Below are 22,896 nucleotides of genomic sequence, written 5' to 3' on the forward strand. Positions count from 1 at the left end.
GAAGAAAAAACATGTTAGGATTTACATGATTTCAAAACTTACTGCAGAGCTACAGTAATCAAGAAAATGTGGTTATAGGTGTAAGGATAGATATACAGATAAACAGAAGAGAACCAAGAGTTCCAAAATAGACCAAAACATATATGGCAATTGATTTCCAACATAAGGGCCAAATAAATTCAATAGCACAAGACTAGTCTTTTCTAAAAATTACACTGGATATTCACATATTTTATTGACATTGGAGCGATATCAATTGGATATTTATATATTTCAGAAACTCAACCGGACCCTTATCTCTCATCACACACAAAATTAACTCAAAATGGAGGTTAACTCCCCCCCCAAAGTAAGACCAAGCTAAAACTATAAATTCCTAGAAAAAAATCATTGTGTGACTTAGGTTAAGCATATTTTTAAATTTTTTAATATTTAATTTAATATACATATTTTTTAGATATGACCAAAAAACACCATTTTGAAAAGGAAAAATTGATCATTGGACTTCACCACATATAAATATTTTTGAAAGACATCATTAAAAAATTAATAGGGGCCAGACTGGGAGACACTATTTGTAAAGCGTGTATATCATAAACTTTTTTTTTTAAGATGTATGTCTTTATTTTCGAGGGAGAGAGAGAATCTCAAGTACACTCTCCGCTGAGCACTGAGCCCTTCATGAGGCTCAGCCTGGAGCTCGATCCCACTACGTTGAGATCATGACCTGAGCCAAAATTAACAGTCAGATGCTTAACCAACTGAGCCACCCAGGCGCCCCTCTCGTGAACAACTTCTATTCAGAAGATATATACTACCCTCCCAATTCAATAATAAGATAAAAAATTTAAATCACAAGAGATTTGAAAAGATTCGTCTCCCTCCAAAGATATACAAATGGCAAATATGCACATAAAAAATGCTCACAATCATTAGTCATTAATAAAATGCAAATTAAAAACACAATGAGTTACCTCTGCGAAATCACTGAAATGGCTAACATCAGACAGACCGACGGTACTGCGTTGGCGGAGAAGGGGAGAAACTGGAAACTGCATACATCATTGGTGAGAATATAAATGGGACGGTCCCTTTGAAAAGAGGTTTAGCAGTTTACTAAAAAGTTAAGCATGTCTCCCTCTCCCACTGCCCCTGCTTGTGTTCCCTCTCTCACTGTGTCTCTGTCAAATAAATAAAATCTTTAAAAAAAAAAAAAAATTAAACGTGAACTTCCCGTATGACTCAAGAATTTGACCCCAAGGCGTCTGTCAAAAAAAAAAGAAAAGATGTCCACCTGAAGATTATTCACACTAGTGTTATTCATAATAAATAGCAAGAGGAATAAATAGGATGACCAAACAGCCATCAACTGGTTAATGGATTAACCAAATATGGGTATGCATAAAACATGATATTGTCTAGCAATCAAAAGGGACCACCTACTGGTAACATGCAACAACATGGGTAAACCTCAAAAATATTGTACTAATTAAGAGAAGCCAGACAGAAAAGACTGTATATTATATTATACCATCCCATTACATGAAATGTCAAGAAAAGACAAAGCTATACCAACAGAAAGAAGAGCAATGGTTTCATGAGACTAGAGAGTGGAAGTGATTATTGACTGCAAACATCCAGAAGGGAAATTCGGGGCTGATGGAAATGTTTTAGAACTGGGTTGGTGTGATAGCTGCACAACTTTATAAACTCATGTAACTAGACGCTTAAAATAGGTGAATTTCATAGTATGTATATCATTCCTCAATACAGGCTTTTAAAACACAGATTTGATTCTGTCTCATACAGTTTATAATCTAGGCAATATTCTTTCTCGATGATCCCATTTCTCCATCATAAGAATATACAAATTATTCAGATACGTGAGTCTCATACAGAATCCCTGATCTCCTTTATCTTCTAATAAAAAAAGAAATCTTCATTATACCTTCTCCATGCTAGTTTCCAGCCCTACTTTAATAAATGTATGTTGGCTGAATGGGGAAAAAATGAGTGAAACAACAAATAATGATCATTTTAAAATAAACCTACAGAAATCTTTCTCACTCTTAAAAATATGTAGGATTCTGTAGACCAGTGGTTCTCAACCACAGGCCATTTTGTCCCTCAGGAGATGGTTGGGAACGTCCAGAGACATTATTAATGTTCATGACCTTGGGAGAGTGCTACTAGCCACCAGGGGGCAGAGGCCAGTGGTGCCACTAAGCATCCTATGATGCACAGAACAGTTCCCACCCTCTCCCCCGCCAACAAAGAGTGATCTGGCCCAGAAGTCCACAGTGTCAAGATTAGGAAACCCTGCTCTAGATTCATGTAATGTTTCTTTCCTATACAGCTTGCTCCTTAATCTACATATCATATTTCAGTTGTTGGCTTTCTGTTCTCTCCTATAGACTGGGACTCCCCAAAGAGCGATTCATGTCTACTGTGTGTTTCTTTCTTTCGTGTGCTTGGCATAATGCCTAAAACAGGTAGGTGCTCTCTAAGTGGCTGGTAGAAGAACAGGTAAAGGAATGAAAAAATGAGTGATTAAATAGAATTGCTATTTTTAGGATAATTGTGCTATTTCCACCATTGAGCACCTACCATGGTTTTATGTTACAACACTAGCACTAAAAACTAATTTTTTAAATAAACATGATTCTATGCCTTTTTCTAAAGATGAAAAGAACTCTTCCAAGACGCTTATGTCACATCTCTAAAAGAGATGTGAAAAAAGGGGCTAATTTCTGAATTCACATGCTACAGCCAAAAATATCAATCTTTGGTTTTTGCACAAGAAAACCTTCCTTTGTAAATCTCCCTTCCCAATTGTGTACTAGCAAGTTAATATTATTGTCATCAATAATAGTCATTCTCATTAACCAGTGTGTGCTGCTCTCATCTTTAAAGCTCTTGGCAGAATCTACTAGTTACCATTAGGATTAAAGTTATGACATTTAAATATAGGCATTTCATCTTAACGTTTCCATTTCCCATTCTCATATTATAATAAAAGAAATGAAACTAGCTAATATTGTTACAATTCCTCTTCAACACTCTGCCTCCCACCCCACCCCAATCCTGGATTAGTCAGAGGATTCTAGAGAGGATGTAGACGTAGTTGTAATTACAGTCATAGACATAGAGAGCTAGATAGAGAGCTAGGTAGGTAGATAGGGAAGTGGGTAGATAAATGATATAGATGATTAGATAGATAGATAGATAGATAGATAGATAGATAGATAGATAGATAGACAGACAGACATAGAGATAGAAAATACACTTACATATAAACATAAAATTATCCATAAGCATGTGTACTTTGTCTCTATCTATCTATCATCTATCTATCATCTATCTATCCTTTTCTCACCTTGTTTCCCCTCATAGTACATACATTAGTGGCTATCTAATGTTTATGACATAGTCTTACCTCTTGACACTGGTGTTTAAGACCTTCTACAGTTTGGCCAATTTCTGGTTCCAATGGAATATACCTCTGTCTCAGAAATTCTATGCTTAGGACATGTTGACCTACTTATGTCCCTCAGAGAGGAGAGGTTCTGAGAGGATTTGCCTCCATAACGCATGTCCTCAAGCCACTTCAGGAGCACAAAACTGTGATGGATAAAACTGGAATGGGGATTGTCTCTCTCTTTGAATTAATGTTCTAAAGGAAATAGGAGGAAAACAGGGAAAAGAGAGGGCAAAATTCTTTTCCTTCAGTAATTTTCTTCTACCTCTTCAGTGGGATCTTATGATATTCTTTCTACTTTGCTTCTGGTATTGCTGATTTGTCTATTCATTCATCACATAGTGTTAAAAACACACAAAAGGGTATAAAGAATGTTAAAATAAACATCAATATCCTGTATTTCTTTATACTTTTACTATATTTATACTTATGCTTGAACAATTCTAAGTATCGATTTGCATGTTTTTATAACTTCCATAAATTATATCATAATGCATAAAACATTCTGCAATTTACTTTTTAAAAGGAGTATTATGCTTATAAGATGCATTCAGTATAGGTACCATGTAGCTATCATTTCTTTACTTTCACTGTTTGTAGTACTCATTTATAAGAACTTACCACTTGAGGTTATGTCCAATTTTGGGGATTACACATAATGCTACTATAAAAATACTTACACACATCTCCTTGGATATGCAAGTGTTATTCTAAGAAAAATGTCAAGGTGTGGATTTTTTTAATTATAAGGTAGGCATATCTTCAGCATTCTTTCGACATTTCCAAATTGTTCTCCACAATGGCAGTACATTCCTACTACCAAGTGTGGAGATTTCCCGATGTTCTTATTCAACACTTGATATTGTCAAACTTATTCCCGTAGGATAAGGTGAAATCATGAATCATTTTGCTTGTCTCTGCTCTACTCTGTGTTTAATAAAGATATTAGCCACATCCTATCATTTTGTTTTTACATTTTTCATAATCAGAAGCTATTCTGGATCACAAGTTGATCTCTTCTTTTACATAGACTTAACATCTATGGTTAGGCATTAGCAGGAAGGTAGACTGTTTGTGTTTTGGGACATGGCTAGAAAGCTATCTGTACATGCCTTCTAGAATCTCCATCATTATTTTTTGGTTTTCTGAGGATGATCAAGCTGGTGATGATAAGGTGATACAGTCACGACTAAATCTGCCAAACTAGAACATGCTGAAGTGCAGCTATTTTAATCATTGATTGATAGGCAATCATCTCGGCCCCACCATCTGTAGGCTACAGCCAGACCATTCAATCCAGGTCAGCCAATTCTAGCGTAGAAAAAACACAGGGGGGGAGGGGCAACCGTTCCACAGTGTAACCCCTTACAAACTATTTTCCAGCTAGAATCCAAGATGACTCCATACTTAAGCATACCTCACATTGCACTTCCATTCCCCCTTTCTTCTTTAATACCCATTATAAACAATCAAAAGAAGCTCATGTCTGGGTTATTAAAAGTACGCAACTGCCAGGAAGGGATTTTTTAGTTAAGTCTTTGTTTGCCAGCCCGATGATGATGACTGTGATGGCAATGAAGAATGTTTACGCAAGAACCAAAGACTACAAGACACAATCCAGAACACCTGTGCAGCCATGTGTATTCATGTGTGTGAACCCGAGAGAATGGGGTTGCCTTTTGCGCTTGGAAACTACAGTGCCCCTCCTCCCACAGATACCTTGTTTTGGATAAAGCTAAAATTCAGATAAGTGTCGGTCATCCTTCCTGCCGTGTATTCATAGGAAGGTGACAATAAATTGAGGCACGATAGTCGCATTCAACAGTCTTAGCTATTGCACGATCCTGGTGCAAACTCACTGGAGATGTGACCCATCAAGTCTTGCGTGCAGGCTTTTCCTCCTCTAAACCTCCAGTTCCTTTGGTTTTGAAGTCACGCCATCCAGGATTTGGGAAAGGAATAACCAGATTTTGAAGCATGTTGAATGCCAGCGTTGTTAGTAACCACAAAATAATTCCCAAAGGCTATCATCTAACAGAAACCCACCGCCTATCCATTAGACTCTAAACTCCTTGAAGTCAGTAAGCCTGTCTTCATCCCTGCTTTATCACAGAGCTCTGTGCGCTACACCAAAGCAGTCAATAAACATTTGAAAAGGTCTGTATGCTGCTTAGAGGGCCTGTTGCTATTTACAGGCTTGGTGCGGGTCTGGAATCCTGTCCCTCCCTGAGCCACGCAGGGCTTTTTGCTATAAATGAGCTGCCTCTCCCTGCTTGCTGTGAGCCAGGTTTTTGTCCATCTGCTACCATTGTTTCCCCACGTTTCACAGCTATGTTGTATTGCATGTGGTTATTCTTTAGTGGGTCATTACGGCATCTGTCTGCCCACCTTGTGAATGCCCCGTCTCAGTTCAGCAGACAGCAGCTGCCAGAACACCCCGTTCCCCTCCATCATCCGCACAGATCCAGCCCCGTCAAGCCTGCCCTGCAGAAATCATCTTTTCATTGCTTGGGGGTTGGCTGCGCTCCAGGACCCGGTTACTGGGATCCTTGCTTGCCACTTAATACTCCTATAGGTAATTTTTTAAACCAGATGTGTTACCCACAAGAAATTTCACTTTCACGGATATATACAAGGATGCATGCAACCGTCACTTCATAGATCTTAATAAGTTCTAATTTATTTTTAGGAAGTGACCCTGGAAGCCACATTAATAACAATAGAGGAAAGCTCTCATTTTAGAAAGACTGGACTTCCAGAAACCCTAATCCCCATCCAGAACTAATCCGAAAAGAGGAGAAATAACACAGTCACAAAGGTCATGCACTTTATTCGACCACCTTAAATAGAAGCTTCCTGATGGTTCGTAGCCATAAAGATGAAGCTTGATTACATGCAGTATACAGCTTATGATAGGATGAACCACAAGTTTGTCTGTTAAGCTGACTGTTTGGAAGTCAGCTTCTGTTCCCTTTGGTAATTTTACTTGTCATCCAATTGAAAGCAATAAAACTCAGGTTGTATCCATACTGATACAGTATATCCAAAAACTGAAAGGATCCGTACCTTTTCTAGGACATAAAGCTCATGGTCTTTGTCACACTTTTCCTAACCCTTCTTGCTTACTTTTATCTACACTGCATGATAAAAAGATTAAACTTCAGAGCCAATGACAAAAGCACACTTAACATACAATGGGTTCAAATCGTATTAGTATTATAGAAATTCATCAACAGGAATGACACTGTGGCTCAGTGAAAGTCATTCTAAGACAATATCAGGGAGGCAAGAATAGCACTTCTTACCCCTCACCTTCCCCCCCCCACTCCCCATCCCCCCCCCCCACACCCCATCGTTGCAAAGGTTAACTGGGAGTAAGACAACACAAGCAAGCTGGCTGGGCAGCCTCCGTGGTGGGAAGAGTAGCAGGTCCTGACAGAGATAGAAGCAGGATCTCCCCACCTCCTAAGAGCCACTTGTGCCGGATATTATGCCAAAACATTTTGTATATGGTGTCTGTCAAAGAGTAACAAAGCTGAACACTAGTTAATGTGGTAAGGACAGATTTTAATCAGTAATATACTATTGCAATAGGGAAAAGGGTCCAGGGTGAACCAAAGTCAACTCAACTGAACTGATTTAGGCAGAGATGGTCAGGTATTCTAAAGGAAGAATGAAGGAAAGGGGAGAGGGGTGAGTGGGGGCTCTATAGAGGCAGGTAAGTGAAAATTACAAAAGCTCAAGAGGGGTTTGGTCCGAACCCATGTGGGCTTATTAACTGGTCCTCATCAAAATTAAGCTCCTACCCTCCCACAGAGGCTGGGACATAGCGGCTTTATTTTCAGGTGTCAGCTGGAACACACAGTAAATTCTCTGGGCAGCCTGGAGTTTTCTCGGGCAGGCACTTTCAGGCGTCATCCTAGGGATATGGCCTTGAGGTGTTAGAAACTATGTTACTGTTTGTTCAAGCCTTTATAAGGCAAGGTTGAGGCCTACTTGGGAGGAGTGCTCCCAGGAGCCTGGCTAGAGGTTGGCCAAGGAGAAAATCTTCGTCATATCTCAATAATCATCCAGTACCCCATGAAAGCAAGTTTATTGTTTCCATTTTGCAGATGAAAAACCTGAGACCAAGAGGATAATGGGCCCAAGATCAAGGGAGTCTGAGGTGGCAGAGGAGGGATTGGAGAGGAGATCTGTTCAGTTTCTGCCAGGTGGTAACGTGGGTTGGCTCCTCGGAGCACTGCCTTCCAGAAGCGTGGGTCATGCATATCACCGGCATCTAAATTATAGTTCGATGAAAATGGCAGAGAATCATTTCAAGGCAAAGCAGACGTGCAGAGCAACCAACTCCTTTCCTTATTAAGTTTAAATAGTTAAATAAACCCTTGCTAACGTGAATAAAAGTAGGGAAGGACCAAGCTGAGTCGAAAGCAGAGTTTGAAGCTTTCTATGACCTATTTAAATAAGGTGATGGAATAAATTAGCTTTAAAATCAAACACAGGAAGAAAAAGGGCTTTCTCATACGCCATTTTTAAACAGTTCCAAAAAATGTGCTCTTCAATTCTACATTTGGTTTCTCTACAAATATTATGACAACTGGCGTTGCGCTTTGGAGCTGAGATGCTCCCCCCTTTCCTCACTGCTTTCCAAAACTGACGTGCGTTTTCTACTTCTGCTGCCGCCACTCTTGAGTCATTTCTGCCAAGCCAGTCCTTTTCATCCCTCTACATAATGTGCTATTCCTCAGTTTGAACGCAGTCATTTCAGTCCAAGAGAAAAAAAAAGGTGCTATATAAATAAATCTTTATTACTGTCACAGCATTGTTAAAAATTTCCTAGTTTGAGCTGCTCTTCGTTTGAAATCACCACCTTACCAGGGCAGAGAAGATCCTGCTAGGCATTTTAAATTAGGGAAGACAGTTTTATTGTCAAGGCAGGTCAATCAAATTATAATTGGCTCTAATTTGCACTCCCACCAGCTGTTAAATTCTTCACCTGCAGCACTCAAAATGGTGTGAAATTCTTGTAGGCTTTGTGAAAGCTTCAAAGAGAATCACTCTCCATCTGATCCCTAAAACCAAAAGTCCTTGTTACTCTTCATCAGAAGCAAGGAAAATGCACCATTGGCTCTGACTATGGGAAGCAGGACCTGGTCCAAAGTGGGCTGAACCTGACAAGGATGGACGAACGCATCTTCCATGTACAGTCATCCTTGACGAGCCAATATTTCTATCACAGACCAACCAGGGGGGCTTTCCTTTGTTTTAGCCATAACACCGCGAAGTTGTATATTCTATTTCCTTGCAAATTAAATTTGCAACTCTCAGGGAAATCACAATTTTAGCACTTAGAATGGGACAGGAGGCGAGGATAGAATTCTGGGGTAGGGCGTGTCCATGCTGGTTCTGGAGTGAGGACCCACCATGCTTCCAGACATCCAGCATCGCGGATTGTCTGGTACTGCCGAGATAGTGTGGGACTCTGGATCACTATAACACCTCTAAGGAACTTCTTTCTACCAGTGCCCACAAACACACAAGCACGTAGAACACATACGGGTGCACGCATGCACACACACACACACACACACACACGGACACAGCTCCAGAAAAGAATGGAAAGCAACAACCAGCTGGCACATTATGATGGAGTTCCATCTTGCTATGACTTCGAGGGCGCCAGCTTCCTACTCGTTTCCAATTTTGCTGAAGGCGGTTTTGAGTAAAACAGTTGCCCCTCTGATGACAGCAAGAGTTTGGTATGGCCGAATGTGGAAACGACATGAACATAACCTTATAAATCTTTCCTAATCTTGCTAATGTGCCATTGGGACAGCCCTCGACCATCTCAAAATGAGGGTATTTGGGGATGATTGGCGAGGAGGAAATGTTATGAAGAAAATAAGGTTCTCTGAAGAAATATTTTTGGATTTCAATGGATTTAAGAAAATACAAGATAAGCTTTTTAAGAATAAAATGAAATATTGCACTAGAAGTAAGAGAGAGTGAACAGTGTCTAGGTAAACTTTCTCAGGAATTGCGTCAGGAACACAAATAATCATTACAACAATATTTAATAAAGCCAAAAACTAAAAATAATCTAACTTTCCAGGAATAGAGAATAAGTTAAATCATCTGAAGCACTTCTGAAAAACAGGGTTCATGCAGCATTTAAATGGTCTTTATGGAGCATTTTATATTACATGAGAAAATGCCTAGAACAGTGTTAAATGAAAAGTAGGATAAAAACTATTCATAGTATAGTGTCACTTCTGTAACTATATATGTATTATATACATAGTACAAGCTCAGAAAAAATACTGTATAAGAGTGTTTAGTCCCAAGTGGTAAGTTCACAGGCAATATTAATTTATTTTTCTTTGTGCTTTTCTCTACTTTTCAAATTTTACAAACTGAGTTTTTGAAATTTTTATAAACAAAGAAAATAATATCAATAAATACTTGTACGCTGTATGAATTTGGGATGCAATTCTCAGGTGCAAAAACTGTCACCTATTTTTATTTCTCTAGATCAGATCAAACCTCTGAGGCCCAGTGGCCCAGGGAAGGCAAGATGCTTAAGAGTGGTCGTTACAGGACCGTCAGTGCAATCAGGAGTAGAAATGGATACAGAGAATTGAGGACGGAACCAGACCTTTAGTGTTTAGTTTCCCGTCTTCCCCTTCTTCCTTTGAGCATCCAGATATGGCCATGCAGCAGGTGCTGGCACTTGGGTGGGGGTCCTCAATCCCCTCCATGACTACTCCATACAGGACCTCCTCACTTAATGGCTATGGTCTTTCCTGCTGCAAGGAATGGCATGGCTTATGAACAGAGCACAGTTCTCCAAAACTCTTGGACACCCCCCGCCCCATCAAAAAAACACATCTCTTAATCTCCAGGTAGCTGGCCCCACTCTAATGAGCACACTTCATCCAACCAAATGTTCACCATAACTTTCCCCTAATTGCAGACCTTCCAAACAAGTTATGCATTAGTCAGTATGGACCCCAAAAGCAATACCAAGAAGTGGGAGATAGATAGAGATAGAGATAGAGATAGAGATAGAGATAGAGATAGATGCTATATCTCATAGACCTTTCCAGATATTACCTTATTTTATCCTCCCAACAAGCCAATGAGATAGCACCATAATTATCCCCATTTTCCAGATAAGAAAACCTGAGGCTCAGAGAGATTAAGGAAGTCCCCAAGATCACACAACTTTAATATATAACTTATCTTGGTGACCCTGACAGAAAACCTTTAACAACTCCCTAAGGCTAGGGGCTAAAAATATTGAAGAAAAATTGACTTCCTTCTTGGGATGGAGGCAGAAGATATGCTAATAATTCCATCAAGCATCCTCCAGCACTAAAAGTGGGGTATAAATTAATATCTCAACACATTAAACTGTTTAAGACCAAGAACAAGGAGAGGATAAGAGAAAAGAAAGCAAAGCCATAACGCGTTGGTTGATAGTATCTGCTTCACTCGGTGAAAGTAAACAAGAGACTGAGCATCCATCAGCCAGGAAAAAACTGGCAGAAACTATGGGGAGAATTTTTGGGAAATTTGGAAAAGATTTTGCTTCTCTGAGGACTTGGGGCCTAAGAAGTTCATCCAGGCCCTATTATCTTTCAGCCCAGATAGGATCTGTATCTGTTTGCTTGGGCCGCCATAACAGAGTACTACAGAATGAGTGGTGTTAACAGCAGAAATTTATTTCTCAACATGTCAGCAGGGGTGGTTTCTTCTGAGAGCTCCTCTCTTTGGCTTATAGATGGCTTATCTTCTCCCTATATCTGCACATGGTCTTTCCTCTGGGTGTGTCTGTGTCCTAGTCTGCTCTTCTTATAAATACCCCACTCCTGCCAGATTAGGTCCCACCCTCATGACCTCATTTAATTGCCTCTTTAAAGACCCTACCTCTAAGTATAGCCATATTCCATGGTACAGGGGGGTAGGACTTCAACAAATGAATTTTGGAGGGACACAAGTTAGCCCATGACAGTATTGAATGTTAGTTGAAAGTCTAGTTTCCCTTTTGATATACTCTGACACATTCATATGCCACTTGGAATGGGCTGCTTCTCTCTGCGTTCACAAGTAAGCACCTGGATGTTTCTGTTTCATGTAGGAAAAGTCAACTTTATTCACTAAACACATTCTGTTTGTTCAGAACTACCCTGTACTATGAGGGCTACATGGAAAGTGGAACACTTGAGTCCTGGACCAAGCACCTTGCAACCTGAGACAAGAGATCAGATAAACATAGCACATACGTAAAAATCTGTGCTCATAGCGATTCATGTAGGTTTGCTCGGAAAAGTAACACAGAGTATCAGGGATGTGATAACAATGGATCATAATCTCCCGTGGCTTTATTACAGCTGTGTAATCTTAGGCAATTCGCTGGGTCTCACTGTGCCTCCGTTTTCTCATCTGTAAAATGGCATTAATAGGTACTACAAAGGATTTTTGTGAGAATTAAATAAACTAATACATATAAGGCAATTGGAACAGTACCTGGTATATTGTAATCACTCAGGAAATGTTATCATTTGTATGGTGGTTGCTGTGCTGTCTGGGTCACCCAAGCTGGTTGATGGAAGCCAGACAAACAGTATCTCACACCTGTGCTCAATTTCAAGGACCCAGGAGTTTCCAACTCCAGGTCAAGTCTCTCAACACAGACAGAAAATCAGTCTCAGAGCATGTCTTCAAGACAAATCAGTTTGCTGGGAAGAAACTGCCACTTAAGACAGTGTTGACGATGGACCGAGAGGAGATATAACTCGGGAAGGTAGGGGAGTTGGCAGAAGTAAATGCTGACTTTGGAAAACTGGGTTTGAGGCCAGAAGCCAGGGAAGCCCTGTTTCCTCTGCCCAAGACCCTGGTCTGTGTCGTTTGCATCCTTACTCTGCCGGGTATCAGGAAAATCACATGGACTTGGAAGACATAACCTGGGATCAAATCTTGCCCCAATTTCTTCTATGCTTTTAGGCACATTGCTGAGCTTTTCTGAATGCCAGTTTCTTCTCTGCACAATGGAGAAATCATGTCAATAATACAGGTAGTATGTATTCAGTGTCTTGTGCAGACACTTACACTCTGACACTTGGTTCCCTTTCCCCTTCTCCTTTCAGTAAAATTAGCAGAGATTATTATGAAATATTTCTGTCCCCCACACACATATCCTGAGTACCATGTACTTCTCCATGCGTTTCTTTACAGGTAGCACAAGTGTCAGATCCAGTGGAATGAATTAAAACTCTATACCTCCAAAAAGGAAGTTTTCAAGAAGTTCCCTTTCTTGAATCATTGTTATTTCCAACACCGCCAAACATCCAAGACATCAGGAAGAGTCCATCAGTGTCTCTCTGTCAATGTGGTGAACGGTCAGATGAAACTTGCCTCTGAAGTAATGGATGACAGCTGATCAATACACTAATAAAAAAGACCAAAGCAACAAAATTTTAAAAGGGAAATATATCAATACGACTCAGCGTGTGTCTTACGTATGTCTTTGAGGAAGAAGAGAATGAAAGAGGTAGAAAAAATTAACTACATACTTACGCTTAATCACTTGCAAAATATTTTCACATAGACTCTTCCATTGATTCTTATAACAACCCAGTGAAATATTTAAATTACCTCATGATGGGAATTATTACTAGATCAAGGATTGTTAAAACAAAATGCACATGCGTGTGCACCTTTAAAAGGGTGGTTCTCAAGCCAGATCTGTGGCTCTTGGGGACCAAGGGACATAATCTTCACTTTCCCTGATTGCTCTGTAAAATTTTATTTTGTTAATTTGTGATTATCTAAAAAAACCATGAACCCATGTAAATTCTGGATCATGCGACTAAACAGGTGATAATCGAGTACATTTGGGATATCCCAGTATCTCATTGGCATGGAGGAATTCTTGATGATCGTGAGCTAATGTGAAAAGAATTGAGGCGCCTCTGGTAAGTTATATGTGTTCGTGCCGCTGACAGACCAACAGACACGCACATAGCATTTGTTCAGGAGTGCGGTGAGGGAACGGAGTCATTCACACAGCGCGCAGGAGCAAGTGTTTGCCAGATGCCAATACCTAAGCTGTAGCCCTCAGCACCACAGTTATTTGCAAAGGGGATTTCCTTCCAGAAAAAAAAACATCACCGGCCCCATTCATGTAAAGATGATATTTTGACTTTCATTTTTGGAAGGATTTTTTGAAGGGCATAGAGTTTGAAATTCTCTATGTGTTTCATGTTCCCTTAAGAGTTCTAAACACCAAAGATACACACATTTTAATTTTGCATATTTGTCGATTATTTTATTATACACTTTTTTCATATTGATTATATTTTTATTTCGTATTTGTAATTATTGTATCGGACTCCCACATAGGTGAAAATTGGGGGTCAACACATTGGAAAACATTGCTTTTTGAGATAGAAATGTTTCTCAAACTTGTCTGTAAAATGTCTTTGAATTAGTTTCATCGTTTGTGGTGACCTGGAAAAGCTAACTAAAGACCTTAGTGAATTCTTCTTAAATGAGAAATCCTTCTGCACATGAACGATCATCAGGTGATTTCATCCTCTCTACGTGCAGACTGTCATAAAACAAGGTTTTCTCGAAGCAGTGCATGTGACATTGTGCAATGGATCAGTGAAAGAAGAGGCGAGAGAGAGAGAGAGTGAACCAACCCTGCAGGAACGTGTCCCTGACGTGCAGCAAAAGCTGACTATGCGCTCCGCCTGGAAGTTAAGTAACCACAACTGAAATTTTGTGAAACTGAAATTGGATAACTGAAATCCAATATCGAGGCATGCAAAAAGGGCAAAGCAGAAAAATGTTCCCCGCGGGCACTGGCTCCGAATCTGGAATTCCTCATATTTCCTCTGTGACTCTCAGTCATGTTATTATTGCCCTGCCCTGGTCTCCTTGATTTTTTTGCTTGGGGAGGGGGACGCAGTCGTCGTTGTGTTTGTTTTGTTTTGTTTTGTTGCCAGTTACAAAATGGTGGCCAAGAATATTGCTTTGTAAAGTGCTTTGTGAATTACAGACACCCGGTATTCTGAAGCCTGAAAATCTTCAAGATGTGCAATTTAAGGGTCTTCGTGTAGCATGCCTTGCCATCTTCTTTCGTTGTGGTTCATCTCCAATCACTTTACTTGTTTATTTGAAACAGATGGACTAGAATAAATAATACTCTCGTTAAAGGGGGTTTGATTTTCTATTAAGAGGACTAATATTGATGTCTTCTCCTTTGGCCCCAAAAGGAGAATGGAAGGGCATGTCAGTCTCCAACTTCAGTCAGAGGGAACACATTGGCAAAGGAAAAATTTGATAGGAAAAAAGAAATGAATTCGAGTGACTTTCATAAGCCAAGAACTTCAAAAGGTTTTATTTTGGTTTAATAAAAATTGTGCACACTATTACAATTGCTCTGTGGACTGGGTCCTCTTTTCTTTTTGTTTAGAAACTAATAAAAATAGCTGAATTATTAATGTGAAGTAAATTGGTTACTGTGCATTTAGAGTTACTTTTTAATTCACACATACATCTGTATTAACATCTTAATGGTGCTTTACTACAGATTATGCCGTACTTGTAATGGCGTCCAAGGAACCATTTAAAAGATAATGTTTCTAGCAGAGACATATTTGAAGACGTGGATGGTGTTGAGTATAGGAAAAAATGGTCTGAATAAAATCAAAAAATCCATCTGTGAAGTTAGGGGGTCCAGTCCAGAAGACCACCCTCACTTCTGACACCACTGCAGGGTACAGGGGTCCCTAGACTGGCGTTAGTGTCCATAAATCACTAAAGAAACTCACTGAAAGCTGTAATAATCATGTTTATGGTTTAATAAAGTGAAAGAATTAAGGATACAGACTGAAATCTGCCAAGAACAGAGTCCCAGAAGATTCCAAACATGGAGCTTTCAGTTGTCTTCTCACCATGGAGACATGGACGATTTTAACTTTCCCAACTGTAATACGTGACAATAGGCATGGAATATTGCTAGTCAGGGAAGCTCTCCTAAGCTTGGTGTCCAGAGTTTTTATTGTGGAGACATTGCTGACTGCATACATGGTTGATCGTGGTCTCCAACCCCTCTGGAACCCTTCCAGAGGCAGAGCAGATATCGCGCAGTCCAAAGCCTTTATCATAAATCACATTGTTAGTTATCTCTTGTGGCCCAAAGCCCCCAGATAAGCAGATACTTCTAGAAAGTACCTCCAGCAAAGGTCAGACCTCACCTTGAGTAAGTTTGAATTCCTTATTACACGAGCCACCCCCTGGCCTCTGGACAAGGATCTCTTATAGAGAAATGATCATATTTGTCCAAGCATCTACCGTTAGGATAGCATTTATATGATGGAGGCAGCAACAGTATCAGTATGAATATGCCTAACATTTGTGGGATGGGAACAGATTTAAAGAAATTAATGCATCCTTATACAGCCATTACAATCACTTAAACATTTTGTGCTAATTTGATTATTTCATCTATTGCTATTTGTACCTTATGATAAACTCGTGCAGAACTATTTAGCATGGCAATTATCCAGTGATTGGTCAATCCAGTTCTTCTTCAGACCGGTCATTTTCTATTGGTATTATATCCTGAGGAGGATTTAACTGAACCAAACAGTATATTTGATTATTAATATGAGTATAATCATAAGACTTATTTACATATGGAAGTCAAATCTTACCAACAATGCCAATGTTAACTATATCGCAGCATGGTCACGGTACAATTCTGTTTCATTGCAGAACAAAATCAGTAAGAATTACAGAGGTATTTGGTATGCCTTCCAACACAACCCTTGCCGATATACCAGAAACTACTATGGACAGGCACCATTATAATTGGCCATGACTGGTTATTTCCAGGTCAAAGTCAGTTGGGGACAAAGCCATTCAACCTGTCTCAGTTCATAGGCTTGTACTAAAACCATCTTCCATTATGTGCTGTTATAGAGCAAGCCCTGCCTCCCTTCTATGGGGAAGACACACGTGGTGCTTCATCCACCATGCATGTTGTTGCCATTGTATACTAATAGCCTGAGTGCAGTTAGAATACATGTTTTGTACCCAAAAACATTCGTCCTCCGTTCTACAGTTAGATGAATGGTAGTCACAACTGGACGTATTTTAGTTTGAGTATGCCGTAAGGCCTCCCATAGCCTTCCTCATCTCAAGATGGTGCTGTTCCCAAGGGAAATCGGACCTGCCATGTGATGCCTCCTGCTCTAATCCTCTCAGGACCCATTGGGTTTTTTGAATTATGTGGGGTTTTTTTTTTTTTAAGATTTTATATATTTATTTGAGAGAGAGAGAGCACGAGCAGGGGGAGGGACAAAGGGAGGAGAAGCAGAGTCCCCGCTGAGCAGGAAGCCCGATACGGGACTCAATCCCAGGACCCCGAGATCATGACCTGAGCTGAAGGTGGACACTTAACCAACTGAGCCACCCAGGTGCCCCTTTCGTATTGTGTTTAATAACTTCCCACCCACAAAACCAAGGATGATAAGTATTTGTGTATAGCACGTTATGGCATATCAGGCATGCCACTGCTGTGTTTTGTCCAGTATACCCAAGAAGCTTTCTGAACATTCGGTCATCCAGGTTTATGGTTACATAGTGGTCAGGCAACTGAAAGTTGTATACCACATGGTCCCATGACCCAGTAGGGAGCAGTTCCCAAAAATTCCTTCCCAAATGATATCTTTTGTGGCAGATATAACATGAGAAATAGGAGTCTGATTCTGATACGTTAATAAAGTTCTACTCAGTCATTAGCCTTCAGTCTAGTTCATCCTATTGTATGACCAAAAGCTCTCCCAGAGCAATGCCACTCAGGTTTGCAAGCTTCTATCCAACCTTGTGAGGTTCCAAAAGCAGAGGGGCCTTGGCAAACATGGCTTTACCCCTCTGGGCATCTGGTACAATTGAGCTAAGAGGTATTATTATTCTTCTGCTCTGAGCCTCTCTCAAGTCACCAGTGTTACATTTGATTGCCCCCAGCAAGTCCAAGTCAGGTTTCTCATTGTCACCCTTGCCTTCCAGAACTTCAAATTTCTCCACAATGCGCTCAATAGAGAAGATTTGTTTAAGGCCTTTGATGTTGGGAAACAAGAGGAGCTCCCATTGGTCTACCTTACCTCCAATAGTGTTGCATTATTAAGACCTTTATTTCAACCCATCAATGTTTACTTTATTCATCCTGTTTCTCAAAAACCATTGAAAGATTTCCAACCTATTGGGTGGAAATTGTCTTTCCCCATTTTCTTATGAATCATTCTAATTTTTTTAATTCTGTAAAAACCCATAGGAGAAACTGAGATAACAAATCTGACAAGACTTCTCAGACTGTTGCTCCATATTATAGCAGTAATATAACATGGGATGTCCATGCAAAAGGGGCTCCTTTAATCACAGTATTTCCTATGCCCTGGGTATGAATATCCTGATTATCCCAGCATGGCTTGTATTCAAAGCATATCAGCTGTATTACCAGGGATGTTCCACTGGGCATTTATGGGGAGAGTTGGACAGTCCCCCTTCTCAGGATAAACTTACTACACAGTGGCTCTTATCCAGTCCACTGAGTTTCCTGTCCTTTGGGGAAAAACATGCTCTGTGTCTGATCATGTAGAGCCATCTATGATTGTTCAATAGTCAGCTGGGTCCTGTGTTAACCCAAACATGCTCTTTTATTCTTCAGCATTCAAAACCAAAGATAATGCCCTTAAGCTAGTCACTCTCAACTTATTTTAAGCTCTTCAGCAAACCGATGATACCAATGCACAACATGAGACAATTCCTTCACACTCTACCACCTGGTTTCACTGGTTCCTTGGTTTTGCCCTCGCCTTCCCCCACCTGGACTACCTGCTTGGTGACCAGCGATCCTAGAAGTGCTATCTGCTCTCCCAGAATAATTGTCCCTTCGGTAGCAGCCCTGTGGCTACCATAGCTGAGACTGGCTGAAACCTGAGCATGGTTCATAGCCAAGACCTGCTTCAACACTCTTTACTTTCATTTTAGCTAATATGGTTAATGATAGCCAAGGGATTATATATTTAGCTTATTTCTTATCATTTCACATTTCCCAATGTATCCAGTGAGCTGACTCCTTGAGGTTTGGATTCATCTCCAAATTCACTGGTAACTTTTACCTCTAGTAACTGACCCCAGCACAACTGCAGTTCCATACCATGGGGTGACTAGGTAGCCATTCTGAAATCAAAGAGTCATCGACCCTGGCCCCTCATCCTCTCTCGTTCCAAACCACATGTTTCAGTGCGTCAGGATCATTTGAGGAATCCCACTTCTGATGCCAATTGCAGTTAAGGGGTACAGCCTACAAGACCACCCCCATTTCTGACACCAACTGCAAGTTCAGGATTCCCAAGATTACCCTCAATCTTGATAAACCTTTTCACTCTTTGGGTAAAGTTAAATTTTTAATTACATACTATCTAAAAGATACCCAGACTTTGCCGGGGCCAACACCCAGATCCATAGCGTCATCCAGTTTGTGCCACATCTACCCCTAGCCATATGCCCAACCCCGTCACATACACAGACATTGCCCTATACCGCAAACCCTTGGGTCTACTTAAGTTGTTTGTACACAAAATTCTAGTAAATTGCAATGCTCTGAGCACTGGGTAGAAGGAATCTGATTAGAATTCTTGCTTTCCTAGAATTAATCTTGAGTTTTTTTGACAGGATAATGACATCACTGACATTATGGCACTGGGGCAAGTCTATGGAGAGAAATTTCCTGACGAGAACTTTGCTTAAGTCTTAGCACATTTTCCATGGTAAATGCTTGGACCCAACACAAATAGCACCCAGTTTTTGTCTCCATTGCTAAGACTGACTGGTTGGGTGGCAAGCATGTGATCTTTGTGAGAATAAAGGACAGAACGCTATTGTGAATGCTTAGGGCATAGCAATGACAAGATTAGCAAGGAGTTCACCACTGCTAACTGTGGACAGCTTTCATAAATTTTATGTGTTTTGTTTTAATTAACAAACCATTCCTGCTGTCCCACAGAGGGCAGCCCCATCTTCAATTTCACCTTATACTCCGCTCTCCTGGTATTCTCATTTGCTACAATTATTTAGTCCCTCTTTCCCTTATACCGTTCCAAGTCTAGCTGGACAGTAGAGTTAAATTTATGACTACCTAAAACCCAAACTACAAACCATCCTAAAAGGGTTTTTCTGTGCTATGGATTTTCCAACCATTTCATAGAGATATTCACTTCAGTCTTTCTTGGTGATTCCTACAAAGGCCACATTACATGTATTAAAACTAATAAATAAAAATATGGCTTGGGAATGTCTAAAATGGTTTTATGACCTTCCAACCATATTTGACATTAACAAAAATGGTATTTCCTGACTCAGAGAAGTTTCCAAAATCAGACAGGGAAGTGTACAAATGATCTGTTTCTCATATTTCATATTGATATAGGATATGACATTTGTTAAAATAAACTTGATTTAAAAACCTTTATCTCATTTGTCTCTACAAAAGACTCTCCTTGGTTGTCTCCCCAGCACCCCCTTTCTCCTCTTTTCATAGCCCTGGTTTCCATGTGGTTCCGGGGAATTTCATTCCACCATCAGCTCCATGAGGGGGACCTTCGGCCTGGGCTAAGCCAATCAGTTTATTTCATCTGTATAATCAAAACGAATCTTAGGACTTTAGCTGGCAATATTGGGAAAGCAGTTTTCTGCTGGCCACAACCAAAGATGTATGAACCAAAGCCCCAGGAGCGCTGGGGCTGAAGAGTCAGCCTCAAGGTGAACGGGACATTACAGCATGGAGGAAAAAGCAAAAGGAAACTAGTACTTTCATAACTTTACTGGACAGCTGGAACAAGCCCCAGCTGAGGCCAATATTTGTTCCTGGACATTGCAATTAAATCAGCTAAAATGTTCTTTATTGTGGAACCCTTACCACCCGAAATGTGGTCTATATGCAGGTCAGCAGCGGTAACATCGCTTGGGAGCTTGTCAGAAATGCAGAACCAGGACCACAGGGTGGAGCCTCCTGAACCAGAATCTGCATTTGAATAGTCTCCAGGAGACTCTACGCACATTGATGTTTGAGAGGAACTCCCCTGGCTTCTTTGAATCACCTTGCCCTGTAATTATCATCTGGAATCAGACCACCACCACATCCTTAGGCAATAGGCCACCTAGATGTTATTGCTCCCCGTTACAGATACAGAAACGGGGGTCGGGGAATTTCCATGCTAGCCAAAGCTCACACACATTTAAAAGAGGCGGGAGCGGCAGGAGCATCCTGGCTCCAAGCTCTACTGTTATTCCCTCCTCTGATGTGCTACGGGGACCTATCAACAGTGTCCAAGCACCTGCAGCCAGCATCTAGGGCTACCCGTTCAGCAACTTTGCGTTAGTCTTTATTTTAAGAGACCATGGATTTTAAAGACATCCTTCCCCCCTGTGTTTGTAATCTTGGAAAAACTCCTTAATCTAGGTAATTTATTTAATGAGTAGCTCCAAATATTGGTTCCCAATTACCAGTAGTTTAATACAAAAATTACAGGCTAGTTTAATTGCACTTAACCAAGTAAGCCCTGTGAACAATTTTCTCTCGTTATTTCTCACTGAGGCATACCCCCTTGGCACAGTTCTCTTTTTATTAATAAAAGCAAGGAACGGGCGTTGAAAAATCTTCTTGCTCCTTGATGTTTTCTAAAATCCCTGTGATAAAGAAATATTACTATATAAAACAGAATTATTTCAGAGAAAAGCTTTCCCACGAAAATTTTCCAACTGGTAGGCTAAAATGGGAGAAGACATTTAAAGACATACCTAGTAAATTGCTATGGAGCCTGAATATAGTTTATGCGCACAACAGTCCTCAACAAATGCTTGTTGCATACCTAACTTTCATTTTTAAGTTACTTTACAGTTTGCAAGGCATCTTACCTCTTTTGTTCCTTTTAATCCCATTGACTTATACCTTTGCAACAATCCTGGTAGATAGGCATTATTATTTCCATTCTAAATATGTTGAAACTAAGCCTCAGGAAGATTAAAAATATTTTATTTATTGTACTTATCTGTGATAGAAGTGGGATTCAAATCCTTGTCCTAGGACTATAATCCTAGGTCCTTCTATTACCTTGTACTGAATCCTTCTTCTAGAAAGGCATTCCAAAGGACCTCATACACAAATTGCTGTTCGTAAATGGAGGCCCTAGATGACCCTTGAGTGCACACATACCCACAGCCATTTTATGAAAGCCACTCTAGATGCAAGCCTTGGTTTACTACTTGGAGTAATTTGCATTACACTGAATAAGTGACCGTAGACCAAGCAATCTTCCACCATTTCCATCGTTCTCAAAGTCTATACTGTAAGATTGCATCTTGTAGGCTAGGGAGAGGAGACATTCTGACTCTTACGGATCCCAATGAGATGCAAACATGGGGGTTTCTTCCAGCTTTGGTTGGTGTCTGTTGTTAGGCTTCAGCATCTAGTCTGATGAGGCCAAGGTAGTATGAACAGAGACCCCAGCACCCCCAAACCTGCCACTTCTTGCCCCTGTTCTCAGTCAAAGCCACAAACCACCCAGAGGTAGCCCAGAAGCAGGCCATCAGATGTGGTGACGGAAGACAGAACATAGGTAAAGCCTGTCTACTGGTCAGTTACACACCGATGCACTTCCTTGAGAATATATCCCCAATGTCTTTGACAACTTTCTGCTAATGTTACAAGGTGGACTTACGAGGCAAGAAGCTGGACAAGAAGATTATGACTTACACCCCCTAGCCTATCTGAAAACAGATGTATTCTTTATTTGCTTTCCCCCTGTGAGTCCCACATCACTTGCAAATATGTGTGCAAAGTGGTATCCTGAAGCATGATCCCATCTCCCCAGCACATCATACTGTGGAAACTAACCATGATCTTAGGAATGGTAAAGATATGATTGAGAAAATGCAGGAGACGTTGACTCCCATCTCATAGCCAAAGATTTAGCCACAGCCAAGGAGATCAGTGCTATAAAATAGCGTACCTGGAATGCTCAGCTCTCGCACAGAGGAGCCTCAAGACAGTGTTTGATGGAGACAGAATAGCTCCCTGCCCACTGCCTGTCAAGAAGAGGAAGAGAAAGTGCTTGCTGTTTCAGGAAGGGCGGAATAAATAAAATTCACAATCCTGTAGTTAATTCATTTAAAAAAAATAAAAGGTATTAAGACAGATGAAATCAAGAGTGAGACAGATATAACAGATACAGAAGAAATAATTGATAATAGAATACTACGAAGTCTTGTTGAAATAGCTCATTTTCAAGAAAATACAAACTCAGAATTCCCTTGGGAAAAAGCAGAAAACGAAATAGACGAAT

At 40.4% G+C, this 22,896-nt stretch overlaps 1 pseudogene; it reads left to right on the forward strand.

Annotated features, from left to right (window-relative positions):
* Positions 1-22,695, forward strand: part of LOC113253187 (ras-related C3 botulinum toxin substrate 1-like) — a 127,222-nt pseudogene extending 104,527 nt beyond the window's left edge.
* Positions 22,696-22,896: the final 201 nt, after the last annotated feature.

Source organism: Ursus arctos, unplaced genomic scaffold (assembly GCF_023065955.2).
Source record: "Ursus arctos isolate Adak ecotype North America unplaced genomic scaffold, UrsArc2.0 scaffold_17, whole genome shotgun sequence".
Taxonomy (NCBI): domain Eukaryota; kingdom Metazoa; phylum Chordata; class Mammalia; order Carnivora; family Ursidae; genus Ursus; species Ursus arctos.